This window comes from Cavia porcellus, unplaced genomic scaffold (genome assembly GCF_034190915.1).
Source record: "Cavia porcellus strain 051 isolate PalLab524CR breed Dunkin Hartley unplaced genomic scaffold, mCavPor4.1 scaffold_29, whole genome shotgun sequence".
NCBI lineage: Eukaryota > Metazoa > Chordata > Mammalia > Rodentia > Caviidae > Cavia > Cavia porcellus.
The window spans coordinates 4,286,334-4,293,267 of record NW_026947512.1 but is presented as its reverse complement, the minus strand read 5'-3'; the positions used below and the strand labels follow the sequence as shown (position 1 = coordinate 4,293,267).

At 48.8% G+C, this 6,934-nt stretch overlaps 1 long non-coding RNA gene across 1 annotated transcript; it reads left to right on the top strand.

The window, feature by feature from the left end:
- Nucleotides 1–469: 469 nt before the first annotated feature.
- On the top strand, nucleotides 470–5,352 carry LOC134473883 (uncharacterized). Its single transcript, XR_010044366.1, has 3 exons — nucleotides 470–994; nucleotides 2,787–2,860; nucleotides 3,286–5,352. It is a non-coding gene; the product is annotated as an uncharacterized LOC134473883 (long non-coding RNA).
- Nucleotides 5,353–6,934: the final 1,582 nt, after the last annotated feature.

The following is a 6,934-nucleotide window of genomic DNA, read 5'->3' as shown; positions in this document are numbered from 1 at the left end:
CTCCACCTTCCAGGATCCATAACTCTCCCAGCAGCTCTAATCCCTCTGTGTTGCAGTTATCTCCCGATGTTCCATCCTCTCTCTCTCCGTCTCCAGGGACCCATATCTCTCCCAGCGGCTCTGATCCTTCTGTTAGCGCTTCCTCGCAGTCTCCGACTTCCTCTCCTGAGAATTCTGTATCCCCTACAGCATTCTCACCGCCCGCCCACTGTACTAGGTCTCCGTCGCTGTGTCCTTCCAGCAGGTCGCGTGATTGTTCCAGCTTGCGCGGGGAACAGTCGCCATGTTACAACCCTCTGCCACATGGCATGGCACCGCCATGTTCCAGAGGGCCACATGGCGACAGGGCGCCGCCATGTTCCCAGGCGCCGCCATGTTTTGGGTCACGTGACAGGGCGCCGCCATGTTTACAGGGCCCTCACTGTCAACAGGCGTCTCCTTGTGGCTCCTCTTGTGGACTACTGAAAGGTTTGGCCCAGACAGGACACTGTAGCTAGGAAAGCCACAACCGGAAGCAGGAAGCCCCATCTTGCCCTGCCCCTAGGAAGTTACCTGTGACGCCATCTTCCCGCCCCTGGGAATTTACATATGGCGCCAAACCTAGGACCAATGGGCTACCTGTGTATCCCTAATGCCCGCCTTAGGTTCCACCCCAAACCGAGGCTATTTACAGGCCCCCACGCCGCGTGTCCGCCGGAGAGATCGCCGGACGCCAGCGGTGGGTGTTGCCGGTCATCTCTCTCCGTGTTCTCAGAATAAAGGCCGCTTTTTATTTTATATTTCTCATCTTTTGTTAATATTTTTCATCTTTTGGAAATAACTCTATCATTTGTTGCCGTGACTCTATCGGCAGGCAACTGACTGTTGGGCCACATACCCAAAGTCTTCTAGCCGATAACCAGATAACATCCTGGATTAATCCCGAGCTTTTTCCTCTCCCGAGACGTTCCTGTCGCCAGCCGCCTGCACTCCGCATCGGCCAGACTGATTTCAGGTGAGCACTCCCCGGAGAACTTTTCGCACTGGGCAGCCCCAGTGGAATGTTCTCCCCGTCTGCGTGGGTCTGTGCATTTTCACGTCCTTAGGACCGCCCAGGGCAGGGTTCTTTCTGGGCAAACCTGCGCCCACAAAATCTCTCACGTTCTTTGGGTTCGGATAGCCCAAAGCAGAGATTTTTGGGACCGCCCACACTGAAAGAATGCCTCACTTCCCTTAAAGCCTTGCGCTTTCACGGGCAAAACTGTTACTGATCCCACGTAGACTCCATTCGTAAATCTCAGTGACGACTGGAGTTTACGGTTTGGAACCGTAGCCGCCGCGTGGTACCACAAATAAGTGACGACTTTTTTCTGGACCTCCGGTTTTTTTCTTGCCTGAATCAGTCATGGGGAACGTATTTTCTAACTCCCAAAAGACGCCTTTACGATGCCTAATTTCCAATTTACGTACTCTAAAAATTAAAGGTACCATAAAAACTAAACAACTAACTTTTTACTGCCAGGAGGTCTGGCCAACCTACCCGCTTATCGGCAAGCCTTGGCCTCGGCAAGGAACATTTGACCCCTGCATTCTCAGGAACTTGTATGATTTTTGTCAAGCTGGCAACAAGTTATTGGAACTCCCTTATGTCCAAGCCTTTCTTATTCTGAGAACACGCCCATCTCTCATTAAGTCTTGTGCTCCCGCTGAGATACTTTTAGCTAAGTCTACTGCGCCACAAACTTTTCCGTCCTGCCCTCCATTGTTTTCCCAGCCGCCGCCTGCCTACCACCAAATTCGTTCCCTGCCGTTACCTCCCGCCGGACCGCTTTCTCCTCCCCCTGTGCCTGATTCTCTCAGCAGCTCTAATTCCTCTCCATTGCAGATACCTCCCACTGTACGATCGTCTCCCTCTCCGCCTTCCAGGACCCATAGTTCTCCCAGCAGCTCTAATCCCTCTGTGTCGCAGTTATCTCCCGATGTTCCATCCTCTCCCCCGCCTTCTCCTGGGACCCATAACTCTCCCAGCAGCTTTAATCCCTCTGTTAGTGCTTCCTCACAGTCTCCGACTTCCTCTCCTGAGAATTCTGTATCCCCTACAGCATTCTCACCGCCTGCCCACCATACTAGGTCTCGCTCGCTATGTCCTTCCAGCAGGTCGCGTGATTGTTCCAGCTTGCGCAGGGAACAGTCGCCATGTTGCAACCCTCTGCCACGTGGCATGGCGCCGCCATGTTCCGGAAGGCCACATGGCGACAGGGCGCCGCCATGTTTCGGGTCACGCGACAGGGCGCCGCCATGTTCCCAGGCGCCGCCATGTTTCGGGTTACGTGACAGGGCGCCGCCATGTTTACAGGGCCCTCACTGTCAACAGGCGTCTCCTTGTGGCTCCTCTTGTGAACTACAACAGCCGCCCTGTTGCAGTGCACATGACGCTTCATTGTGCTGCCGACAGCAGTCCTATAGCTGGGAGACACACAGTGAGACGCCATCTGCTCGTGTTTCCCAGGGTGACCGGCAGCAGCTCTGTAGCTGCTCTACAGATGATTGCTCACATGCGCCTACTGGAAGGATGGCTGCTCAGTGGCCCTCTGCTCTGGAATCTCCTCAGGCTCTGCTACCACTTCGGGAGCAAGCTGGCCCCGAGAAACTTGTTAACATCCATGTGCCTTTTTCCCTTTCTGATCTATCCCAGATTACTCTTAAATTAGGTAGCCTCTCTGTTAACCCACAAAATTATATCCAGCAATTTAAATTTATTACTAATTGTTATGATTTACATTTTAAGGATGTTTATGTGATTCTAGATACCTCTCTCATCTCACAAGAACGGAATCAGCTGTGGCAAGCAGTTCGAGAAAAAGCTGATCACAGACATGAGGTAAACACCGCTGATAATGACTCTAGGCCTATAGCTGTGCCAGAGCAGGACAAGCATACTAACTATAACAAACTTTTAAAACAGGTCCAGGAAGCTATTCAAAACCCAGCTGTGTTCCTAAATTGGCTTTCTAATCCTCGTGCCCTGCAAGCAGTTCCAGCTTCGCGCGCTGTGTCAGGCCGCCTCCCAGCCCCTCCCCCATGCGCCGTCCCAGCCCCTCCCTCCCCCATGCGCCATCGTCGCCGCTGCCACCTTACACGTTTCCGGGGGCAGTCCGAGCCCGCCCCTGCGCGCTACATCCCAGCGCTTGCCCCACCCACTGGGCGTGCTCTGCCAGAGCGCCGCGAAACAGCAGCTCAGCTGCTCTGCTCAGGCATGCTTTTTTTACAATTTGGCTCCACTCAAAAGATGCTTTTTTATTACAGTTCTCAAACCATTTAATCAAGGTTATTGGCCACCTGATAATTTTACCAGCCTTGTTTATCAATCAAAGCCTTCACCAATCTCCCGTGTAACAACTAAGGTTATAAATTCCTTTTTGCTGGGAACCACTAGCTCTATTTCAAGACAAGGGTTTTCTTCAAAGTTTTATTTTATTTGTCTTGGTTCATACTACTGCAAATAACAACTTTAAAAGTAAATGTGTTCAGAATTTGACAGTATTAGATCAGTTTTGATTTATTCATAAGATTGCTAAACCTTTACTGCAAAACGTTTCCATTAAAGCCTTGTTTGGCAAACTAAAGCTTTGTTAATTCTACGTGTCACCCTATAAAAAAAAAGTGATATTCCTGCATATTTACTTAATTCTACTATAGTCCAAATCCCAAACAAAAAGACAAAACTTGACCTTCAAACCTTATAGAGATCTTAATATGGTTTTTCATATTTTTAACACTTGTGACACTTGGAGTTCTGAGACAGGTAAACCTACACAAGGTGGAGCTGCCTGCCCCCTCCATGGACCACGCTCAAATGCAGCAGAAGATACTGGACAAGAAAATGCCCCATCCTGGCATTCTTTGAGACCTTACTCCAGGGCCGCTGGACTGTCCTAGCCACCAGAGAGTGGGTAAGCCATCCTAAGTTCTAGCCCTCACAGGAAATGTCGACACTGCCAGATTCGTCACCGACAGAAAATCGCTGCTGGAGGCTGAGGGGGTTCAGGGCAACAACAGCCCCCTTTAAGGTGTCCGTCTCGGATTCCAAGTCGTACTAAAGTCTCAGGTAAGACATTCTCTATATTTGTGGACATAGAGGCCATATATACAGAGTTCTTCCTGAGTATTCAGGCTGCTATATTAAGTCCTCAATCTCTATGATGGGGTATTGATGGTCAACCTATGCCATTTACAAACAGGGCCTATTTTGTGCAGGTCCCAGTCTTCTCACTTGGTTTATACTTTTTCAGGATGCATAAGAGCCTTTCTCATACTTGCTAAAGTTCTGTTACAGCAAATCATTCCAAGGACAACAACCAGGTTGCAGCGACCCATGTCTAAATCAAAGTTGCTAGACTGCCATCCTGGTTTCACATCACTCAGGCTAAGAGGTGCCCTTCCAGCCCTAAATCTGATCATTCTGAGTGGTCATCTCATCTCCTGTCGCCTACCTGTCTCTGTCTCACAAAGGCCTCGCAGCCACAGTTAACAGGCTAAGTCATGTTTTGTTATCCACCTTGGTTCCTAATTTCTTACATTCTATTAATGATCATTTTTACAGCAGGACTCTTTAACAGTATTGCCTACAGACTCCAACATCATGCATACCAGAGACAAGCCTCACCAAACTACTGTCTTAACTTTTATGCTTTCAGATGGGGGAGTAATCACCTCTCATAACTCCACTCCTCCTAACCCCACGTTTAATTTTCAGAATTCTGCCTTACCTTGGAACATGTCTAAATCAAATGCAGCCTTCTACCTCACCTGGGTCCTTAAATATGACAGTGCCATGTCTCCTCATAACATCTTGTCTCTTTGTTTTTCCAGTCTGACATACGTGCATTCACCAGTGAAGTTGTCCTGGCCAAAACACCTGGTACCAGCGTCTACCTGGGCATCAACCTTCATCCCGTCGACTCCCCTAGGCTCCAGTACAGCGCCCTTTGCCAGCAGGAAGTAGTTAAAGAGAGAAATCTTCGCCCCTTTTCATAATAATAACCATAAGACGGGATATGAAAGGTTTGGCCCAGACAGGACACTGTAGCTAGGAAAGCCACAACCGGAAGCAGGAAGCCCCATCTTGCCCTGCCCCTAGGAAGTTACCTGTGACGCCATCTTCCCGCCCCTGGGAATTTACATATGGCGCCAAACCTAGGACCAATGGGCTACCTGTGTATCCCTAATGCCCGCCTTAGGTTCCACCCCAAACCGAGGCTATTTACAGGCCCCCACGCCGCGTGTCCGCCGGAGAGATCGCCGGACGCCAGCGGTGGGGGTTGCCGGTCATCTCTCTCCGTGTTCTCAGAATAAAGGCCGCTTTTTATTTTATATTTCTCATCTTTTGTTAATATTTTTTATCTTTTGGAAATAACTCTATCACTACAACAGCTGCCCTGTTGCAGTGCACATGACGCTTCATTGTGCTGCCGACAGCAGTCCTCTAGCTGCAAGGCACACAGTGAGACGCCATCTGCTCGTGTTTCCCAGGGTGACCGGCAGCAGCTCTGTAGCCGCTCTACAGATGATTGCTCACATGCGCCTACCGGAAGGATGGCTGCTCAGTGGCCCTCTGCTCCGGAATCTCCTCAGGCTCTGCTACCGCTTCGGGAGCAAGCTGGCCCCGAGGGGCTTGTTAACATCCATGTGCCTTTTTCCCTTTCTGATCTATCTCAGATTACCCTTAAATTAGGTAGCCTCTCTGTTGACCCACAGAATTATATCAGGCAATTTAAATTTATTACTAATTGTTATGATTTACATTTTAAGGACGTTTATAATGACTCTGGGCCTATAGCTGTGCCAGAGCAGGACAAGCATACTAACTATAACAAACTTTTAAAACAGGTCCAGGAGGCTAATCAAAACCCAGCTGTGTTCCTAAATTGGCTTTCTAATCCTCGAGCCCTGCGAGCAGTTCCAGCTTCGCGCGCTGTGTCGGGCCGCCTCCCAGCCCCTCCCCCATGTGCCGTCCCAGCCCCTCCCTCCCCCATGCGCTGTCGTCGCCGCTGCCACCTTACACGTTTCCGGGGGCAGTCCGAGCCCGCCCCTGCGCGCTACATTCCAGGGCTTGCCCCACCCACTGGGCGTGCTCTGCCGGAGTGCCGCAAAACAGCAGCTCAGCGGGTCTGCTCAGGCATGCTTTTTTTTACAATTTGGCTCCGCTCAAAAGATGCTTTTTTATTACAATTCTCAAACCATTTAATCAAGGTTATTGGCCACCTGATAATTTTACCAGCCTTGTTTATCAATCAAAGCCTTCACCAATCTCCTGTTTAACAACTAAGGTTATAAATTCCTTTTTGCTGGGAACCACTAGCTCTATTTCAAGACAAGGGTTTTCTTCAAAGTTTTATTTTATTTGTCTTGGTTCATACTACTGCAAATAACAACTTTAAAAGTAAATGTGTTCAGAATTTAACAGTATTAGATCAGTTTTGATAGATTTATTCATAAGATTGCTAAACCTTTACTGCAAAATGTTTCCATTAAAGCCTTGTTTGGTAGACTAAAGCTTTGTTAATTCTACGTGTCACCCTAAAAAAAAAAAAGCGATATGCCATCCAGATAAAGCCTGCTCTCTAATCCAAAATGCCAATATTAAATTCCTGCATACTTACTTAATTCTACTATAGTCCAAATCCCAAACAAAAAGGCAAAACTTGACCTTCAAACCTTATAGAGATCTTAATATGGTTTTTCATATTTTTAACACTTGTGACACTTGGAGTTCTGAGACAGGTAAACCTACACAAGGTGGAGCTGCCTGGCCCCTCCATGGACCATGCTCAAATGCAGCAGAAGATACTGGGCAAGAAAATGCCCCATCCTGGCATTCTTTGAGACCTTACTCCAGGGCTACTGGACTGTCCTAGCCACCAGAGAGTGGGTAAGTCATCCTAAGTAATAGCCC